Here is a 24716-nt window from a genome sequence, read left to right on the forward strand (position 1 = left end):
ATTATATCACAGCGCAAAGGATTTTAGTTCTAACCAGCATAATTCTGTACAGGGCAAAAATATTAATTTATTGCCAAACGTTTGATGAATTTTGTATTCACATTTTGTTTATTTGTATTTAGTGATATTTGAGCATTTCTAATTATTGCAAGATAATACATTTAGACTTCAACCTGTTCTCAAATACCACAACTCGCAAAATACTATTCGAATAGCATAAAATCTGGTAAGTAAATTATTAAGGCTACACAACACTATCTTTTTGCTTGGATATTATAAAACGATGCATTCTTTCAATAAACATTAAAAGGTTATGTACATTTCAGTAGAGGTGTCACTCCCCTTAAGCTATGAGAGACCTAATGAATGGTAGTTAAACAAGTATGATAGTTTAAAGAATTCACTATTCACAAGAAAGAGTCCTGACGTAGATTTAAAGAGACAAGGATTAGGGCATTCTATAATCAGGTAAGAAATTGAACATTGATTCTTCTAATTGTAATAATGTTTTTGGAATAGGTTTGACGTATTTGATGAATAACACTGGTTTTGTTCCTTTAGTCATACCGGTAATTATAATGAGGAAAAAGGGATTTCTTTTTGGAAATGTGAATCGAAGATAACTTTGGGAAATAGAGAAGTAAAAGCCAAGTTAATAATAAATATTCTTGCCAAGAAGCAATCATAGCCGCCCTCAATAACACGAGCCCTTATAGTGCAGTCATTGAAGCGAAAAATACGGTCTTACCTCCGAATTTTTTTACTGTGAACCGATTTGCATGAAATTTTGGAATTAGGCTCATCTTACCCTTAACTTCAAAAGTGAAAATGATCTGAACTCCGCCTATTATTTTTAAGGGGTGTAAACAACCCCTTAATGGAAAAATTTACATTGAGCCATTTTATCGCTAGAAAACATATCTAATAGTAAGTGCTGAAATTGTAAAGTGTTTTCTAAAACAATTACCTCATATTAAAATCATTTTAAACCCCTTGAAAATCTTACAACCCTTGCAAACAACCCCTAAATTGAAAAAAATCACAAAAAAATACTTTGGTATGACATAAAAAGATGTAAGTATAGAGTAAGTAATATTTTATATTCTCTATAATAATTATCAAATTGTTAACCCCCTTTCAACCCTTGAAAACTACCCCTTAATACAAAATTTAAAATTTTTTTTTATAAAATTAAAAGGATTTAAATATTACTCCACACTCTGGAAAATGATTATCATATTCTTAAGCTTTTCTATCCTCAAAACTACCCCTAAATTAAAACAGTAAATATATATGATTACATATTTAAAAATAATTTGATTTAGAGTAAAAAATTGACATTTATTGAATAAAATATTAACAAATTATATAAAATTCAGTCAAATGTGTTATATATACATATAAGATCGTTGGTATGTATTCATGCCTACGTTTCCAAAATATATGAGCCATATTATGTATATATATATATATATATATATATATATACATAATATGTATATGTGTATATATATATATATATATATATATATATACATTACAATAGTTTTGGGTCTCTATTATACTGCGTACTTTCACATTGCTCCAAATATTCACACTCCGAAATTTTCAGTTACTAAGTAAAAAAAATATGATAAGTTTTTGGACCATAACTCCTACAATTTTCATGCTATCACAATTTATAGCAAACCATTGTAAAGGTAATTAAGAGAGCTATAACATACTTTATTGCAATATGCAGTAAAAAACCTTTTTCTAAAAAGGTGAAGAGTTAAAGGGCTTAAAAGAGGCTGTGATTGCGCTGCCACGCACTCTTTAAACAATCATATCTCCGTTAATTTTCTGTTTGACAGAAAAAACAAAAAACCAAATTTTTTTTTCAGAAAAATACCTAAATTTTCATCCTTACACTTTTATACGTATCTGTCGTCATATTTGAGATATTATGAAAAAGGTGTTTTTTTTTTATTTGAAATTTTTTTTAATCGTGACTTTTTTGAAAGATATTGAAAAATCTTCATAATAAACTTCATTCTAGGCGGAATACGATTAATTTTAATTTTGGTGGAAATGGCATTTATGAAACCCATTGATTTAAAAGAAAACACATTAGATGCTCCTCTTATTTTCAATGCAGCTTACTTATTTTACGTTAAAAAGACTTTTAATAGTGCTCATTGTAAAGCTTAATTCAAGCACTATAAAACCCTTTTTTATTAGAATGCCTAAAATGCATCTGCTCGCCGCTAGATGGCATTGACCACATCGATTAAATTTTAGACAAAATAAAATACGGCTTTGATCTTTAATATCTAGCTTAATATTGCACTTAGAATACTTTATAAAAAACTAAATTGTTTACTTATTTACCTGCTACAATTTAGTTTTTTATAAAATTTTTGATAAAACGTATATTTTTGGAGATATTTGCAAAAATCCGATGAAAAACGTGAAAAAATTGTGAATTTTTAATTGCCAATAACTTTAAAAGTATTTGATTTTTCGAAAAAGTGTATTTATGATTTTTCTCTTAAAATTAGGCCTTCTATCGGTATCCGAGGTTATTTTGAAAAAGAAAAACTTCACCCTCGAGAAGGGGTGGCAACCACCCCCAGGGTGGTTGCGGAGTTCAAATAATTTTCACTTTTGAATTTAAGGGAAAGATGAACCTAATTCCAAAATTATATGCAATTCGGTTCACAGTAAAAAAATTCGGAGCAATAATGCTTCAATGACTGCACTATTAATAGGATAAACACTCGTATGTCCGATTTCAGGGTTAAGAGGGTATAAGAGTTATATTTATTATAGGATGATGTTTTCATATACTTAAAACCTCTGCTAAACAATACGTTTCTTTTTGGTAAAAAAACAATAGTTTTATTGTTTTGGATAATGTAACTCCCTCGCTGTAATTAAAGGAGACATGTTACGAGATTAAGACACCAGACATAGAGTGAGGCCCAAACGGGTCGATGAATACCATTTTTTTAATTTGACATAAATGTAGCAGAGATAGAGTTTCAGACCAAATTACAACTCTCTCTGTTAACTCAATCAAAGTTATTGCGTATACAGTCAAACGTACTATAAGAGAGATAGCTGCTTCCGTCATGAACTAGTGGGAGACACTCCGCTAAACGCTAAAATTATTAAACTTCGTAGTGGCTAATTTAAAACATATGAATACGTTTTAAATACCTTCTGTAAGCAAGTAGACACAAACCGAGTTCATTTCCGTCTGGAAACCCATCCAAATAAACAAAAACTGCATAATCTACTGAGAAACATTTAATTATTTTCAGGTGGCAGGAGGTATTACCTCTCATTTAATGGCATTACTCTGCAAAGACTCGAATGAGTAATTGTGTAAAATAGTAATAGACTTCTGCCCCTCCTCCCCCCTATAAACCTCCTTTCCTTTTCCTTTCATGGGCCTTGTTAAAAATTTTTATTCCTTCCGACTAATTATTGTCTCACCAAACATTTATAGTATTGACATTTCTTATGTTTTCTGTAAGTGTGTTTAAAATTTAGGATTATAATAGAAAAAATCAAGGAAAGACTGAATCTTGAGTGTAAAATATTTGTTTTGTTTCTAGTTTTGTAAGTGTTATTTATAACAAGAACGTAATTACGATTTTAGAACATGAAGATCAAAGTGTGATAAATTAGGTTTGTTAGGTTTTGTAAGACACTACTAGACCTACATCGCTTTCCACAACTGTCTTGACATCTCAGACTTCAGACAATTATTAAAGCTCTCTTCTGCAGAAAGTAGCTTCTTCAAAGTGTATGGTATTACAATAATCACAGAAAATTAATCCATAGGTCAATCGTGACTCGAAAAACATCTCAAAGCATATAAAGAGTATCCCTTAATTCTCTGGACAAAGGTATATCACATTATTGCTCAGATCAAAACAAACACATTTCACCAATTTGAACATGGGTATCTGGTGCTTACATTCACGTATATCCGTAAGTGTGTTTTATAACAAAATTCATATTTTAAAACTAAGAACTCACCAAATGTTTGTCAAATATTTATGGTAACAATGCTAGTTATTAAACAAATTTAAGACGTTATATTTAATATATTCAAAATGGCAGTCATTACAAATTTGTTAATTTTGAATATCTTAAAAACCATTAATTTTAATCAAGAAGTGCAAGAATAAAAGGTTTTATAAAAAATATGACACTAAAACTATATAGTCGAGTAATAAATAAATTAATTAGAGCATATTAACTGTGACAAGACATGGCCCACATTAAGGTTCTTAGCGAATAACCAACAATACAACAATTGAATAAACGGCAGCTCCGGACTATCGTATGCCTTTTGCTATATTTATAATGTAAAATAATTTAAGTACATACATTTCAGGCTTACCTAAGGATAGTGCAGTGCCAAAAAACTGGTGTTCAATACATTCATTTTAATATCTGTTGTTTCAGGATTTTTCTTTACTAAAATTAAGTCATATGAAACTCAGCTGTCTTTCCCATAACATAGCTGATCTATGCTGTTTCAAATTATAAAAACAATTTTGTCTGTATATACACGTAAGGTTGTGCTAGTTGTTACTTACTCTTAATAGGCAACAGTTAACATAATTAAGTAAACTTTATTTCGTGTTTTAACAGTGGTTTTGAATAAAGGAATCCTTATTATAAATAAAGCATTTTGTTATTGTTAACTAACAGCTTTGATTTTGTTTTCTTTGTTATTGCCCGTAGAGTTTATTTTTGTTAACACTTTATTACAATACCTCTATTGAATTCTTATTTATTTAGATACAACAAAAGTTACTTAGCAACGATTTTAATGTACTTTAACGCTTTAAATAAAGGAACTCGGATCTATTAAAACATTTTAGTTTACAAGATTAAACCTGCTTGTTGTCTATTATTCATCGTACAGCTGTGTTGTACTGTGAAGAGACAGCAAGCCATGTTGCGAGCCTGTGCGTGTGCACGCGGGAATCAGAATCGGAAATCAGAAATAATTTATTTCGCTAATAACATAAAGTTACATGAAATAAGTCATAGATAAAATAGTAGATAAATATAATAATAACAATTAAATAAAATCAACAATCAAATAGTCAACATAGGTTATTTCACATGTTTGTGCAATCTGACAGGAATTCTTGAACAGAATATGGGCATTTTTCAAGCAAAATAGTTTTAACGTTTTTTAGAAAAATTTGTGAGCTGGTTATGTTTTTCAGGTGCCGAGGCAGCGCGTTATAGAGCCGTAGAGCTGAATAGTGCATGCCCCTTTCAAAAATTGTCAATCTATGGATCGGGTAGACCATATTACCCCTGTGGCGGGTATCGTACTGATGATTAAAAGTGTTCTCTGCAAAAAGATGTGGGTTATTTTTGAAGAAAGTCAACAATTCAAATATATAGATACTTGGAAGAGTGAGGAGATTCAGTTGTTGAAAAAAGGCTTACAGTGAGCACGATTACCTGCTGCAGACATAATGCGAACAATTCTTTTTTGGAATCTAAATACCCTTACAATTTCACTAGAAGATCCCCAAAATCCAATAGCGTATTTCAGTCTACTGTATACATAAGCATAGTAAATTTGAACGATAGTTTCTTTACCAACTGCAGGCATTAAAACTCGAAAAGCAAAGGTAATTGAAGACAGCTTTGAGCATAGCGTATCTATATGTTTAGACCAGTTGAGCTTGTAATCAATGACAACACCAAGAAGAGAGGCAGACTCTGATGGGTTGATACCATTTACGCTGAAACCCGCTATATCACGAAAAGTTGGTGAGAAAACCATGATTTTAGTTTTTTCTTCATTCAATAGGAGACCATTTGACTCAAACCACTTCTTCAAGCTGACATACGACTGATTCATAATAATTTCGAGGCTGTGAATATCACGACAAGAAGATAGAGCAGTTGTGTCATCCGCATAGCAAACAATGTCTGATTTCATATTGGAAGGAAGGTCGTTTATATATATAGAAAATAAAAAAGGACCAAGTACGGAGCCTTGAGGTACTCCTGAGCTGATCCTCACCCAACCTCTTTGAAGTTGTCCTTTATTTGTTACAGAAACTGTCTGCTTTCTCTCAGAGAGATATGAGGGAAGGAGTGAGAGAGCTGCACCGTTCAAGCCATATCTTTCAAGTTTACCCAAAAGAACAGAATGGTTGACACAGTCGAAAGCCTTGGACAGATCACAGTATATCGCACCGACACACTGCGACCCATCCAAGGCTCCCAACACGGCACCAATGACATCATTGACAGCGCTAGAAGTTGAAAACCCTTTTCTGAAACGAAACTGAGATACAGTCAAGAGAGTATTAGAGTCAAAGTAACATTGAAGTCTTGCCAGAATGATCATCTCAAACACCTTAGCAAAAGAAGAGAGCAGACTGATTGGCCTGTAATTAGAAATCTCAGTTTTTTGGCCTTTTTTATGGATTGGACGTATTGACAGACAGCTTTAGATTTTCTGGAAAAGTTCCCTCAGAAAAAGATCGGTTAATTATGTGTACCAGAGGAAAAGCTATAAGATATGCGCACTTCTTAAGAACTTCAGATGTAACCCCATCCCACCCACTCGACTTCGAGTTTCCCAGCTTTGAAATAGAGCTTAGAACCTCAGCCATAGTGGTTGGTTCAAACAAAAAAAGAGAAGGTTTATCTAATTGTTGAAGAGCTGGGACATTTGCAACATACTCGAGAGCCGAATCAAAAGAAGCCAGGGATTGTGACGTGTATCATGGGATGGCATTAATCAGCCTCAATACCAAAATCAGATTCAAAATCCTTTTGAAGCGACAATATTTACATTATATGGCAAACGTCAATACGGGGTTTCTAAATTTTCTGACATTCATACAACAATACAAACTCATACATACAATTTTACAATCGCACCTCTTTCATTCATCGCCAATGCAACCCACTTAGTATAGCGTGGTCTGTCTTCTAATTGGACTCCTACTCGATTGTCAAAAACTCACCTGCGTTATAGAATTCTTGAGACACCATGGCGAGTCTTTAAAGCCTTAGGCTTTGGCGCATCTTTAATTGAATTAGGCAGCCTGCTCAGAAAATGAACACCCACTTGCGAGGAGCTCGTAAACCATCGTTCTCTCAGTTCGGTAGTTAGCTCTGCCACGTATCTCATACATGTGTATGTCTCGGCTTCTAGTTAAGGCAACATTTACTCGTACAAAACAAATTTGTTTTCAAAATGTAGAGGCACGGCAGATCAACAGCGGCAAGTTCTTGAAAGCTTTTTAAACAATTTTGCTCAGATCTGCCAAATTGAGATAGGCCGATAGTTAGTGGTTAAAGCTGGGCAATTCTTCTTGAAAATTGGAACAACTTTAGAAAATTTTCATTGTACTCTGAATGAAGAATTTATTAATTGAGTTGAGGATCTTACTAAATGATTGCAGTATTTTTGTATGAGCAACGGGGACATTAGATTGCGGTCATTTGATTTTTTGGCCGAGAGCTGCTGAATAATCCGGCGAAGCTCCTTGCCTCCGACAGGCGCCGTCGAGAGGAGCGTACTCGCCGTACGCATGCGACGGATGCAAAACAGCCGTTGAACTGATTGGCAGTCTCTATTTCGTGGTCCACAAACATATCTCCAATTTTAATTTTGATTTGTTATTACATGTGCTATATTCATCATATGCTATTACAGCTTGTATCAATTCCCTATATATTTTTTATAATTCTTGAAAATATGTCGAGTTGTTCTTTTGAAGCTTTCTTTTCAGAAAAATGGGAACTCCTAATCTTTTGGAGTGGTTACGACAAGCCAGTTTTTAATTTGGGATTTTGCAGAGTGCAATGTTCTCCATGTTGAAACCTTTTTCGGTTACTAAAAGCAATTCGGTTTTCAGATTCTCGCAAATAAGTTTTATTTTGTCCACTTTGTTAGTTACAAATTGCGAATCTTTATGAAGAAGTATTACCTCAGTTTGTTTTTGAGTGTTTGTGTTTGTTAGTTTTTATTAGCTTTTGTATGTCAGTTTGGTCCACTGTTTCCGAATGGGGTCTCTAAAGAAACAGTCTTTCCATCAACTGTTAGGTGTACATTTGGAGATGGAGATCTCACTGCCTCCGCGTAGCTGTTGTGGGGTAGTGTCTAAGGTGCAGCCGATCTGGGCGACGCACAGGTGTCGACAGCCGGTTCTGGTGACAGCAATACAGCATCGACGGACATCGTAGCTCTGCGGTGGCGATGCTCACAGACTCACAAGGGCAGCAGCTGATGGCACAGGCAAAGATTTGCTTGTCCCCTCAAACTCGCTTCCATAAATCGGACCGGTAGCCGCTTCCCCCTTATCATCAGATCATGGCGAGTTAAGGGTCGCTTTCCGACAGTATCGAAGTCCGGCAGCTCGGATCTATCACACCTGGCACACAGCTCCCTGATGTAGTAGTTGACCAGGGTTGTCTGCTTGTTGACGAGGTGGTCCGCAGAAAGATTGTGGTGACATGGCACTGCCCATATCACGACATTCGGACACAACAACTTCCCGAGGAAGCCCTCAACAACACACAGCAGTTCGGCCTCAGGCGTTCAGATTCCGAGCATAGTCGTCTCCGCGGTCACAAGGACTGGACCAGTTCAGCGAAGAAGCGATCGTGGCTATCCCCTACAATAGTCACTTTTAAAAAGACCAGTGCTGTTTAATATCAGCTGTTGCGATATTAGGTGTTTCTGCTTGGGTTCTTTTCTTAGGCGTTTGTGCTTATTTTGATTTAGTTTACGCTTTTTAACGATGGGTATCTTTTGGGATGTAAGTAATTAATTTAAGGATGTTCCTTTAATTACTTCGGTGTCTTACACAACATTTCATAGTTATTTTGAATGTTTATACTTCTGTTAAACTTCTGTTTATTTTAAGTTTGTACATTGAGTGAAGTTTTCCTCTTTCACCTCATCACATGTACGCTATTTTCTAATTTCAGTAGTCTGATCTCAGCTGCTAACACTTCGATGGTGGTTTTGAGGCTATTTACATCGTCGCGCACCTCAGCGTTCTGTTTGTTTTTGCACTCAGTAGATCACTGCTCACTGGGTTCAGTCGGGTCAATTACAGCTATTTGAGCGTGTCATCCCGCGAGGAATTCACAACAAACAGGTCATTAGTAAACTGTAGCAGGTGCTTATCCGACTAGATCGTATGGTCCAATACGTCATGCAATTGCTGGCTGTTAGGCAGAGGAATTTCAGGTAATGAGGATTCCTCAGTATTGGAGTCTCAGGCTGAGTCGATGTTACATCAGCAATGCCAGGAGTAGCAACTGACGAAAACTTGGACCCGTGGGGCGAGAAGTTTTAAACCGCAAACGTCAGTAAGGAGCGAACATTGTCTAGAGGAATATTGCTGCCAGGTGTGGAGCAGGCCGCTAGACATGGTGTGGACGAGGAGGTTGGCTGCGCGGAGCCCGGAGATTTCATCTGTCTCATCGTGACGGCATGCGCTCCTGTGTGTCTGTCATTAACAATTGTCGGACGAGTCACATTTGCGTCCGTTTTTATAGACGCATTACAGTTTTTGCTTATCAGACCGCGCCATTCTATACATCCTGATTTTGAAGGTCTGTGCTGCGTATTTTCGTAATCTTTAAACATCATGCATGGTCCAACCGTCGATGTTTTTTTTTTTTTAACTTTAAAGTCCATTTTTCTACGACTAACTACTTAAAATGCACAAAACGTTTTTATTATTAAATGTTAGTTCAGTAATAAAATTTAAATTTATCTAAAATATAAAATAAAATTATCTACATTAATTACAGACACATTATAATTACAGAGAAATTAGAACCAAGGAACCTCGGCTCCGATAAGACAACACGGCGCCTAAGTACTAGGAGAGGTACATATTGCAGCGCCAAGCCAGTTGTTTGATGTCCACTGTTCACCATACAACTATGTTATATCGTGTAGATCAACTCGTGAAGAGATGGCAAACTCCGTCGCGAGCCTGTGCGTGTGCGCGCAGGATTGAGACGTATATCATGAGATGGCAACGCTCACTTTTGATATCAGTGCCTGATAAGACAACACGGCGCCTAAGTCACTAAGAGAGGTACATATTGCACCGCCAAGACAGTTGTTTGTTGTCCACTGTTCACCATACAACTATGTTATATCGTGTAGATCAACTCGTGAAGAGATGGCAAACCCCGCCGCGAGTCTGTGCGTGTGCGCGCAGGATTGAGACGTATATCATGAGATGGCAACGCTCAGCTTTGATATCAGTGCCTGATAAGACAACACGGCGCCTAAGTCACTCGGAGAGGTACATATTGCACCGCCAACACAGTTGTTTGTTGTCCACTGTTCACCATACAACTATGTTATATCGTGTAGATCAACTCGTGAAGAGATGGCAAACCCCGCCGCGAGTCTGTGCGTGTGCGCGCAGGATTGAGACGTATATCATGAGATGTATACGCTCAGCTTTGATATCAGTGCCTGATAAGACAACACGGCGCCTAAGTCACTCGGAGAGGTACATATTGCAGTCGCCGAGTCAGTTGCGATTTAGCGCCATTGTTATGAGTTGTGGTTTATGTTCAGAGGAGTTGGAACAAAGAATGATACGAATCTCGAGTTAGCGATTTTATCTGGCGTTCAATTTGTGACAGAATTTCTCTATCATTCCAAAATAGTGTTTATTTGTTTCCAGGTACTCGTTGTTGTTGTTATATCAGCATCAACATTGCCAATATTATCAAAGCTAATATAAACAATTAGGAATAATTATTTTATCTTTCTTTGGAAAATGCACGCATACTCATAGAGAAGTTAATATCTTCATCGTTAAACTATTTATTTACCTTGATATTTTACCTTTGAGAGTTATAACTGATATGTACTTTGACCAAGTTTGTAGATCTCCTTAAGCCACGGAAGACTTGTTCCTCAATTTAGTTTTAAACATATTGATTTTATCTTTACTTAAATACTCTGATCCTATAGAGTTTTTATTTTGTTTTCGATGAGTTCAATAGTTTCCTCGCAGCCATCAAACTAGGGATGATGAAAGTTAGGTAGACGACATCTAATCCAGAAATGATCATGTTTAGTTTTTGTATTGTGTATTGTGTTTTTTTTCTTAGAGCAAGTATCTTTTTAACTACTAGAAATATGTTTGCACTTACAGCTTTTTACATTTTATTTTATTTTATAAGGAAATATAACCATTGTTGGATTATAAAGCTTATTTTTATTTCATTACCCCATTTTGCGTAGATTTAATAAAACGTGATGTATTTTTATTCTTAAAGCCATGAATCCTAAACTTTAAATTCATCAATACCTTAAAAGTACTTTCAGGGGCAAGAAATATTCTGTTACACTGATATTCTCATAACTATTATATGTCTCCTTAACTGGTAATTAACATTTACTCTCTCATAACGGGTAAATGCTGACGAATATCGTATTCTCAACCTTTCTTCCTTCAATTAACTTTTAAGTTAAGTATCACAAATTAATTATAAATTGCTCGTTTAATAAGCCTAGACGTATGCTGAGTTGGGGATAGTTAACTCCTGTATTTTGAAATGTGTTGAAAATTGTGTTTTTCAGCTGTGGAAAAGTATCCTTTTACAAATGACATCTAAGTTAATAAAAAATATTCAAAATATGAATTTGCCCAGAACTTTATTAGGACCCAATATCTAACTATTTTAAAAACAACATTTTTTAAGTTCAGTAATAATTTTCAAATTCTTTGTCAGTATGATAAATGAGACCGCTATCGATATATTAAATTGAATTCATAACTGTTATTTTTAAATAAATAATAAGAGATTCTTAGTTAACAGAGAAATCTACCTTTTTGTTAAGTTGGACATGAAGTTTTCCGTTCAATTTTTTAGAAAACACTTGCAGATACAATTAAGTTATATTGATTGGTAATATTCCAATCCCCAATATATTAGATGAGACTGACCAGTATATCATCCCCCAAACTGGATGCCGGTAGACCTGAGTGTTACGGGACGATTAAGACAATCAAGCTGCCTAGGTCTGGTCCGGCCATGTAGGGACCCCGCGGGGCGCCATGCTGGCCCCATAAACCACCGTACAGACCATCGCTCACCATTGTCTTCACCATCAATAAGCTAAACTGGCCGGCCGGCTGATCACATAATTATCATAATATGTTGGCGGGCGCGGCGCGCGCGGCGTCCTCTCACTACATCAGATCTCAGATATGACCGGATATTTTGTTCCTCTGTTTCTGTCGGGAAACGTCGTCGGTAATATTTTGTTGATGTCTTATTTGTAGCAGCTAAGGATCCCTCAAAATTGTTCGAATTCCTCTCAGTTTATACAATACAGAATTGTTGAAACTGAGAGAAATTCATCATCAAGATAACTTAAGTAACTTTTACACTGGTTACGGTGATGTCAAACAGCTTCACCTTCAACTTTGTTCGGTTTAGAACAGTGGCTCTGTATCTACTATATATATAATTTTTTGGATGAGACGAGACGTCGAACAGTTACTTGCAATTCAGAGTGTAGGCCTACTCTGAAAAACTCGTCTGTTGTCGTAGCACAAGCAAGGAAATGTCGTAGCTTTATTTTTGGAAGGAACGAAACGATGAGTCAATGAAACGTTAAGGCTGTTCCCTCGCAAAGAGTTCTTTAATACTTCGGTGAACCGCTCAGCTGTGGAGACAAAAAGCTAGAGATCAGTCAGAAGTTTGTCCTCTCAAGATACCGTGAGCAACGGTACATAGACTGCCTGCCCTACTGGGGACAAGTAACACATGTAGCCTAATGTAATGCATGTATGTTCAAGAGAGCCAGGAACCGTTTCTCTCTTATTCCATTTATAATATTTGTAATTGATATTCTTAACCCCCCTGCATTATTAAAACTACTTTGGCAAAGAAATTTGGATCTCAACATGTAAATTAACCTTCAGTTTGATGATGTTCCGTGCTGGAAAAGTATTAAGAGCAAAAGGATACTATTTTATGAAAGGCTCACAGCCAGGACAGAGATAGTGTTCCCAATGCTGCGGGATACCGCCGTGCATAGGTAAACTGAACCTTAATATCAGAGGATAAAGTCACACTTACAATGCTGCTTTAATATTCTCACCTCTAAAACATAGAAAACCTGTCTTCAATGAGTTATTCCAATCAACGCTCCTGTGTTTGTCTCTAGGTAAACAAGGCAATAAATAACGCATAAAATATGATACCATTGGATCTAAAAATAACATAGCACATTGTACTGTATATTAGAGGCCAACTTGTATCGATATACAGGGTGAGTGGCTCTTGGTGTGACAAAATTTTTTGGATTATAATGCAATGTAAATGTGATACAATGGCGGTTATAAAAAAGTCTAAAGCCTAGTTTAAAGCCTATTAAATGGTAAAGTTTTTACTATCACTTGACACATTCTTGTGTACAGGGTGTGGTAAAAAGATGGGGTTCAATGATATTTCAGTTTTTCTGAAACTTAGCAACTTTGCTATTTGAATCGATCTGAAGTTTAATTTTCTTTTCTCACCGTTTGAACCGATAACTTTTTCAAATTGAAAATTTAACGGAGAATCTAAAAATGACGTAGTTTGCTCACATATATCTATACGTTGCTAAGAAATATCAGATTTACTGACAAAAACATGGGGTTTTTTAGAAAAACTGAAAATAATTCATTTCAGACGTAATTTTTGTAGTTACATTTTTTTAGAACCACCATTGTATCACATTTACATTGCATTATAACCCAAAAAACTTTGTCACACCAAGAGCCACTCACCCTGTATAACTTAGTAAGTATACAGGAAGCTAAATGTCTATTCCTGCCTACCCCCCGCGGTGAGAGCCGTTCGGTGTACCTGTTAAAATGCAACTCGCCGATAAAAACACCCGATTTTACTTAAAGTGGAGTTTATCAACTTTAATTAACTAATTTACTACTCTTAGTGCTTATCGAATATAGTTTGTGCAATCAGTACTGGCTTTTCTCGACGATTTACTATAATTTATCGCAACATTAATATAATTTACCAGAATAGCAATGAGTGTTATCTGTTTTCATAATTATAATTAATTTTATCATTGCCGTGTTTCCACACGTGCTAATATATGATAATTTGTAATAGCTAACACTGATACTGTCAAACTATACTTGTATTAGTCCTAGTTACTGTTATGCCACAGAATATTTTATAATGAAAAACATTATTCTGGTATGAAGAGAAAGTTGGATATACAAATAATGATTGGGTAACGAATTCAATGGAAATTTGTCTCGTAAGATATAAAAAATACGTTGCGTTATCTGTATAGCTTGAACAAGACTAACATTGAAATGTATGTAAAAAGACGTGCATAAAAACTTCACCTATCACTCTCTTTGGATTCGTACATATGAGATGTGAGATGCTCATGTAATAAACATGTGCTTCTCACACACATAATAATAATAATTAATAACATTACCTATAAAAATTCTTCTAAATTGCAGGTATATATTTAAAAGACTTTCTTGTACTTAATAGTTTTAATATTAAAAAAGTATAAACTGAAAAATAAAAGTGTTTGAGAGCAAATAATTTCTTTAAAATGATATCACCTTTCATAACCTATAACACCAAAAATAAGAGGTAAATTTCATGCAGTTTAATATTGTTTTTACGGGATAAACATAATATCGTTCATTACATCTGGCCCTTGATATTAAACAATTTAAAACATTTAAACAATGGTCATATTTACTTGCAACTGTTGACTTGCTGCAAATTGTATGTTCAAACAAATTGTATATGATTTTTACTAAAGATTTGAACTTCGGTTATGATAAAATTTCGATGATACTATCAGTACAGTTAGTAGATCGCCTAGATATACAGCAGAGACACATAATGCACCTATCGTCGTACAAGATGATATTTTAACAATTATAAACAGATGGTATTAGAAAGTTTTTACTGATAGGCTTCAATTAAATTTAATTCAACGTAATATGTGACACAGACTTTTCCAGAGATAAGGTTAAACCCATTTTATTACTCTTGGTATTGTCCTTAAACTCAAAAACCTTAATCATTTTGTATCCCCCTTGTTATATGACAAGGTCACATGTAATCTATTTTATAGATATTTTATTTTTGAATCCTATTCAACGAGAATATTTTTACCACCACTCAACAGTGGCTATACCAACAATCACTTTGCTAAATTCCATGGATTTTATAGAATAACTCCAACGATTTAGTAACTAATAATATTTGAACTATTAAACCAATGCGGAGGAACACCAAAGTCGAAGTTCGTAGTTTTGTTAGTGAAAGCAATAATGGTGTAATACGAAGGAGTTCTATGTATATCAGGTACACAATTTTAAAAGCTCATGGTAAGTGGAAAAAATAATAATAAACGAACGGGCATCATAAACAACAAATTGTCTATTGGCTGTTATGTAGAATATTTTTAAGACTTGTCAAGGAAATAAAGTATAAAGAGGAGAAAGATATTTTCATCTTTTATTTAGATTTAGACCATCTAGTTGCTTTGATTTTAAAATTTATCATAAATTTATTGCTCTTCAATCCATTTAATTTGAAATTTTCTAAATTATTTATTTATGTTGAATTGCATGTACATATAATTGTCTCTCAGAATTTGGTGAGCTACATCAAAATGATTACTTAAGAGTGATGGTTTTTCCAATATAATCCTTGGGTCGAATATAGAAGTAATGTACTAAATTCAATATACTAAAATAATAAATGTACAGATATATAATTACTGTGTGAACACTTATATGACTACACACTTTGGACTTAAAAGCTTACTACATTTAAAATATTTTTCCGGCGCTTTAATTTCACTTCGGGTACTAGGGACAGAGTAAAAAAATCCTAAATTAGGGAAGTTCCTTGCGCTTCAGTAGAAACACATTGGTACTAAATCTCCTCACTACGTATATATACACGGTTTTCGTGATAATGCGTAGACAAACCTACGCGGATATACACACTAGCATACAAATACATGAACTTTTAAAACTATCCCGATTTACTAATAATATTTACGATTAGTTTAATTCCTTGACAGAAGCTGTATGTCATCTTTGCCGGCCACCTGGCTGTCTACCTTTGTTAGTACCCTAGGTATTCGTTTTGGGAAAGAATGATTATATGAAAAACTGATACAGTACAGTATATAAGTCGCTATATGATTATATTTCTCACATTCATTTTAAGAATTATATAAATATAACTAAATCTATATCGTATCCCTCACTAGTGTAAAATGGACGCGATTTCTCCTTGACGTTTTTCTACCATAAAAATTACATTTAGTGTCTGTTACATTGCTTTATGGTACCAGTTGCTATAGTCACGGATGCATTGCGATCGCTTCTTTCCTTAAAATGTCACGGAGCGAATGATTCGTTGAACTCCCTCCATTTTTTCCTTTCTCTACCGTAAATAAACTATCCCACAATACGGAAGTAATCTATATTCCAGTACCATTTACAGTTTTTTCATTAAATAAATACTGGGGATGATCCTGAAATTAACTAATTAGACTGAAATTGTCACTGCTGCCGTCTATAAAAAAAAATAAATATTACTACTTTTCGTGTATCACACTACGATAGCTTATGTTTATTCATGGAACTACTAAATACTCAGACACTGTGTGCTTCGTTGCATTCTGAATGGTCCTGTTACTTCTAAAGTATCAGGTGTCAAAATATTTCATATTTAGCAGCACATAAATAATAATTATAATTTTTTTAATATTCGTGAGTTGTATTTGGAATAACAATATGGCTACGTTTGATTTTGATATCTAGGTAGTGTACATGCGAAATGTCATCCAAATCTACACGCTGGATCTGCGTGATTGACACTTATTCCAAACAACTTCAAAAGTGGTATACATTTAGTATACTCGTATATAAATGCAAAGAATCAATTATTACACGTATTATGTCATACGCTTCAATAAGTCGGTAAAAATAATGAATTGATTGGTCTCTAATTATTCCTCAATTACAATATTATACTTATATCATTTTATGATGCTTTTCTTATTCAGCAAGCATATTAATCTAGGATCTTAGAGTCAACTGCACTGCATAAGCACACAGACTAGTTTTCCTTGAGAGCGATAGAGGAATTTATACTAAGAAAATAACTGATTATCAGCCATGGTCATTTTTGTAGAGGTTAAAATGGAAAGGTATTAAAAAGGATAAAAATATGGAATTTGAATTTTTTACTTATATTATATTTGTTATTGTTTGATAACTAAGAACCGACCATCAGACACTTAAATAACAGTTATACCTTCAGTCAACTAGATAAAAAGGCAAAAAGTAGCTACTATAAGGGTTATGCAAAACTGGTAACTGACGCTGATGTATTATTTGTTTACTTGGCTGAGGGTTAGTTTTAAGTGTGTCAAGCTAACAAAAATATTATTTGAGAAAAAATTACTTCATATTTTTAACCTTTATGATACCCTCCAAACGAATTGACCCTCGGTTCTAGACTTGAGGTACTAATTATATCATTATGAATTATGGTTTGAATAATTATATTATTTGTTATTTAATAAGTATACTTAACAAGTATATTATTTATAGTATAGTATTTGGTAATTAATATAGATAATGGCGCGTCGCGTTAGGTCTACATTAGCCTTTGAAGTTACTGATTCATGTATAATCATATTTAATTGATGTACCCAATACAGAACACAGAATAGGATGTTTATTCTTAAATTTTACCTATATTACAGATATACGAGTTGTACATTACAGTAAGAGGCTAATACTGAAACACGTATGTTCAAAGGGAAGTATACCATTGTGACTTCACCTGATTCCAAAAATCGCTTTAAAACCTTTTATTTGGAATTTTTCCCTCCTTAATTGATGACGTATATATAAGCATTTATTTCATATTCATTAAACAATTGTTAACCTTTACATTCATACAGTGTAGGCTCGAAATCAAAGAATAATTAAATAAACTGAACCTTAACACCCTTATCTCACACTTCAAATTAAAACTGCGTAAAGCCTTTATTTAATTATTTTATAATGTCAAGGTCAAAAACCAAACTGATACAACGAGCCGAGGTTGGTCCACGAGGCGGACAAGGGTGTCTATGATTAATAGAGATAATAGAGCCTCGGCGTTAACACTATACATGGCAGTAACTGAGTGATGTACTTTTAATGACTCTGGATGTAACAGGCTTGTATTTCTTTTTTTTTAGATCTATTTGCATATATACTCAAGTTAAACGTGGTCACTACAACAGAATTTCATTTATTTTTCCGCCGTTTTTGGTGCCACGTGCTCATTAATCTTAGATAACCGACCTTGAAGGTTTGACGGTAGTGAGGATGGACGAAGGCACTCCTCCTCACCCAGTATTGATTACAGGAAGCGGCTGACTTCTGATTTTCCTTTATTTATTAGTCACACCGCGCGGCCCGAGCCTCATTTGTCAGAGGTGAGGCCTTCATCAGCGCCTGGTGCTTGATTAATGCCCTTTCGCTAATTTGAATTTACATACGAGAGAACAGAACTGCTCAGAAAAGAACAGAGCCGGTTCTGCATAAGCCTAATGGCAATGCGCGCCGCTCCATAACTGGTTATTAATGGAGTAAGTTGTAGCCTTAGCCTCTCTGACCGTAGCTGGAGTTTTAACTTCCGCTTCAGATCCGTCTTCAACTTTCGATAAAGCTAGCTAATCATACAGAATGTCTAAGGTAGGACAACAAAATACTAGGCAATAAGTATTTTGTTTTTAATTTTGATATACCTAGTCATATATAGAAGATGATTAGAACACGAATTTATCCTATTCTTAACCCGTTTGCTGTAGTTTAGGTTAGGTAGGTAGTTCAATGATGACAGTCACAAAACAAATGAATGGGTGCTCTTAAAAAAATGAAATAGTTCTGAAACATTGCAGTATAGATGCTGGATATGTACAGAAGTGATTCGGAACATGATGTGTTAGCTGAGAGTCAGGGACATCAATCGCTGAAAGGGCTGATTAAAGCTTTATTCTCTCTATTTATATGTCTGTCTGTCCGCAAGATATCTTGAAAGCAAATATGAGCTATTGGCTTGAAATTTGCATGAAACTTATATAAGCAAAATCGATTTCAATTATGTCCCGCATCTGACCAGGATGCCACCAAGGACATGCCCATAAAGAAGAATCCAGGATGTCGGTAACCCTATGGTAGCATAAAATGATTGAGGAGTACCTTATAAAACAATTGTGGCCTTTTAGACCATATATATGTGGAAGAACCATATCTCAATAGAGCTGTTGGGAAACGCCTATGTCATCGAAACGTATCGACTGTTATGTAAAATGTGGTCTGGCATACTACTTCCTTGTTTACGACAGAAAACTAGCAAATTACGTATTATTTTACAGTGTTGCGGATGGCACCTTAAGAGGTATATCATTGAATACATTTAGCATCTTTTTGATACTGTGAATATACTGTTTGAATATTGTCAAGTCATACAAATAGAAGATAAGATCATTAGAGACAAATTAATTCAAATTACATGAGCCAGATTCCAGATTCCATGTAGTTCGTACAGTCCATGAGTAAGTTGATATCTCTAGAAACTTCAGTCTTAGTTCCTCTAAGCAGCTTAGATGATTCCAAAGGTTATTTTCTTTATGACGCTCAAATTCCATCTATGGGAGAGCCTACATTTCAGGAGCTCAATCTTCAATAACTGATGATCTCGGTCCTTAGCAAGTTTCATCGCATAAACATTCAACGCAGACCACTCTCTACCGGAGTGTCTATAACATACAGACATTCTTCTCTTTTACAGACTAAATCAAGTTACTTAGCAAGTTTCATCGCATAAACATTCAACGCAGACCACTCTCTACCGGAGTGTCTATAACATACAGACATTCTTCTCTTTTACAGACTAAATCAAGTTACTAACGTCCTTATTATCAATCAGCTGGTAACACTGTAAAAATCAAGCTGAAGCGCAGAGAGTAACCAGGGGAGGGGGTGAAAGGTGTACTGTTACCCAGGGGTAAGTAGTACCCAGTATCCTTGATTAGTAGGGGATGTGGGAATAAAAAAAATAGTAGGGATTTTGATACAATTCCTGCCACGCATATTTAGTATATGTTAGTTTATTCTTGACTACACACCTCCAGGACTCAGCCACTGATCACTGACGGTAGTTTTATGATCCCAAGGCACTTCGGAGGCCACTGCACTGTACTTATTCGGTGAACAACCCTTATAAAGTGGCTCGGCAAAGAGACTACACCTGGAAACATGTGTTATAAATAGTAAAGAACATTTTTAGAAGTGTTTGCCATAAGAAAATTCGGGTTCATTAATAATACGTTTGCATGGTTACACTCATTCAGTAACGATTGCACTTATGGTTTTCTTTGATAATAACCTAACTCCAAAGAATTTATCCCTTATCTGTGTTATATACATTTACTTTAAGGAAATAACAATTATTTTGATAAGTATTTTCCTGCACCACACTTGAGTTGCAAAATCTAAATCTATCGCTGATATATGACAGCCACAGCCCTTAAAATACAGAATATTTATAGGTCGGTCATAAAATCTCTCCACCTTTTTATGTTTAAATAGTTCTTTCAGATATTAAAATAAAACTTAAGAAATGTCATCTAATCATATTTTAATTGCAAGCTGAAATTCGTAAGGAAACACTCTAATTTTCTGACATCAAACTTGTTTAGAAAAGGACACAGGTTTTCTATAAAACATAAATAAATGTCCCTACTTCGTGTATGGTATTTAATTTCACTCTAAAGAATTTTAACCATAAAAATCATTAGTTATATTTAGGCTATGTATTAAGGAAAATATTGATATTTGAAACTTTAAGAATCGAAGCAATTCTAAGACATACAAGATGCTTTTACTTCCGACCACAATAATATGCCAGACTATCCTTGAAGTACAGATCTGACGTTTTGTAATTAGGGAAATTGAATTATTGCCACGATCAAGAACATATGAAGAAAACATGTTAACAGTGTATATGGGCATTGATATTTATTCCGGTCTTAGTATTTTTGTTGCACAGTTGTTTTGTTGCAAAGGGAGTCTTCGGAGGCAAATTGTGGCCATTTTATGTTTAAGAATATTTTCTAAAGTAGACGAGTACTTACATAATCTAACTGATTAAAAAAGCGACGTGAAAACGTTACTCCTTAGAGAATTTACACTATAAAAGGAAACAAATTTAAAATAGTGGTTGAATTAATTAAAAATATGGTTGCTCTCTTATAAAACAATGTTTACACAGAACAGTTGACTACATTTGACAGGCTCTTTAAATTATTATGTCATACCTTTAGAGACCAAGATGGGATTTTTCGCTACTTTAGAGACCAGTGGGGCTTATCCCAGGGTTTTTTTTAAAAATAAGAATAGGTCCATATTTATCCCAAGAACCCTAAGAATGTTTACGTAAAATTTCAGAAAAAGGCACGTTTGCGTTTATAGTACAAAAAGATCTGTTCTTAATTCAATACCAGAATCATACAGGTAATGTAGCACTTCTTAGTATAAACCTCAAAGAATACGTATATCTGGTTCAACCAGATGTTTTAGACCTTTCATTCCCTCGATTTCGGTATATGGTACCTTCCGGTCTCTAGGGCCTCCTGGACTCTAGGATATTAGGAGCGCCTGCCATATTTCAGAGTCAAGCATTATGTTTCCCAAGCCTGGAAATTCAAGAAGACACAGACACAGCTCAAAGGAAAGTCTCAATGAATACCTCTAATTGTATATGTCATCAAACATTTTTTCGAGCAAACATTTAAAAGTGTAATTTAATTTGTCTGGATTAAATTTTGTACCCATTTAATATAATTCAGTAAAACATTTACTATATACAATGGCAATGTATTTTATAGCTTTCTTTAAGAAACCATTAAACCTGGAAGAGAATAATAGTGGTACAGTGATTTATATTGTCAAATTATATTTAAACCTTAAACAAAATTTAAGTAATTTTAACTTATTTAAATTACATTTATTTTATTATTTTAACGCGCGTATTTTTTTTCTTTATTGCCACTGAATGTCTGTTTATCTCCAGCCGACAGATCCAATCTCATCCGACTGTTCCAGGGACTGTTGTAGGGAGAGACAAATTTCACTTGCTAATTTTTATTAGTACCCTTCTTAGCTTAAACAGGATTTTTACATAAGGAGACCTAAAGAGTTCTAGAACAAACATTAGGTCATTAATATTCTTTATAAGCACCTAATAAGTTACCAAAAGAAATATAGTGTTATAAATATTTCTTACCAGCTCTATGTTTACAAAATATTCTTCTTAAAAATCAAATTCTTTATGGATGGGTAGTTTGGTTAAGTTCATTTTCAATTGAATAAACTTAGGGTGTTAAAATTACTGTTCCATAAAAGTGCAAGGTCTCGTATGTCTCTATGATCTAAAGGAATCTTACAGATGAGAGTGTAATGTCAATTGGTATTTAAATATCAATAATATAAATTCATTTACAAAAGAAATAAGTCTTTCTTTTATAGAGTATGCTTTCTTTACAGATAAAACATGGATGATTACCGAAGGACAACTAGGGTCGGTCACGAAGGTCATCTGTAAAATGGATCCGGGTGATATTATCGCTATCTCTTATGCATCTCTCATTTGACGGCATTATTCATAAGCAAGAGAGAAAAGAAACGTATATTATATTGTGAAATGAAGTCATTGGCATAGTAAAGAACTACGTGGATACGCTAGGCATATCAATGTGTAGAGCCTGATCCTTGCCAGTATAATTCCTAAACATAAATTATAGCTCTTCAAAAAATCATTACTTTATTAAAACCCTGGGATTAAATTGAATCCATTTCCAATATTAATTGTTACCATTTATTGAACAATCTTCACGTCTTGTTAGTTCTAGTAGTTTTATTGACAAGCTATTAATTATTAGAACATTAAGTACTGGAAAGTCTGCCCACTCGACTCTCCGCCCCTCACTAACATTTCAGTCGTCGTCAGGGATTTTCAACAGACCTCAGCTAAGCACCCATGGAAAAAGAACTTAATTTATTTGCCTTAGTTTTGCTTAAATGATGATGAAAATGTTATAATATGTTGCGTTTTCTTGTGTTAGTTTTTTACTGTATTTTTGATACTGAAATTAAATTAACTCGGCTTCACATTATGACATAAATATCCCCATATTGTTTGATAGCGCCAAACATTTTGCCGTTGCTAATATTTTGGCTGATTTAGAAGTGTGAAATGATTTCCGATGTTCGTGTTAAATCAAAACATGAGCAGAATCCGACGCCATTCAAGGGGTACGGGATAGGTCACGGGTTAATCGTGTGGGTCGTAGTGGCAGGAAGGGCAATACGTACTCGTTTTTAGTTTATCTTGTTGTGAATGCTATTTTCAGAGCCACTCATCGAGATGTTGTTTTTGAAATTGTAAGATAGTGATTTATTCCTGTGGCTTTTATCAGCAATTTTCTTTTTCTTGAATCACATTAGAGCCTTCCGACATGTCTTTCCCGAGCGGGGCAAGCACATTAGCAATTGGTTTTAATTGTAGATATATTGTACATATATATAAAATACAATGTACACTGTCTTTCTTTTCCTAAATAAAAATACCTGCCACGCCTGGCTTGAATGAGTTAAAATTATTTTATTCAATACTCTCTGAAATTCTTTAATGACCTAAGAGTGTTTTTGAGTGGCTTCAAAATGAGAGCCAGAGTCTCATTTAAGCTTTATTCTGTCCGTCCTCGTGGGCAACTAGTCTGTACGATGATATTATCAAACAAAATAAGGAGGACAAGTACAAGATCGATGGTACTGATAAAAAGTGCTACAGCCAGACAAGATTTGAACCTGCGCCTTGCGCTATCTTTAATTCGGATCCTAAGGTATCTCTAAATACCTTTATTCATTCATGTAGACAAAGTATTACTATACAGATATACACTGTTGTATAAGGTTTGTTCGTCCTTCTCTCCAGAGGTTAGGATGAGAATTAAGTTTGAACTATGCACACCAGCACCGATTTAACCATTATTTTCCTCTCCTATTTATATACCTTTCTCACATTTCCATTTAAGAATACATGGTATAAATTAAAGTCGCTTTTTGGGTTGGTCTGTTTGTAGATAGATATTTCCTAACTTATCGGATTTTGATGCGGTTTTCATTGGCGGTCTTAATATGATCTAGGTTCTTAAGCATGATACATCAATATTTTAATCATACAAAGTAGAGAAAAGTTTGTTTAATGCGAAAATTTATATTTTTGAGCGCTTTCATTGTTAATAATGAGTAAATCTTGTGACTTATAACAAAATAATGTACTACGGAATTGTAGATTTCAAAATTGCTTACACAAATATATGGCATATATCTATCTCTAAAGAATAACTACATTACCCATTTTTCTTTTAAAATTAACATTTTTATTAGAATTTCCAAAGCTATTGAGAACAATAAGTACCCATATCAATGCATTATACGTAATATTCAGTATTAGATATAACAAACGAAGTTACTATCTAACTTTTACTATACATTTAAAGACACCCACAAAAACCATCTTAGTTATCTTTTGACATAATTGGTTTT

The sequence above is a fragment of the Homalodisca vitripennis genome, chromosome 4, assembly GCF_021130785.1.
Source record: "Homalodisca vitripennis isolate AUS2020 chromosome 4, UT_GWSS_2.1, whole genome shotgun sequence".
Classification (NCBI taxonomy): Eukaryota; Metazoa; Arthropoda; class Insecta; order Hemiptera; family Cicadellidae; genus Homalodisca; species Homalodisca vitripennis.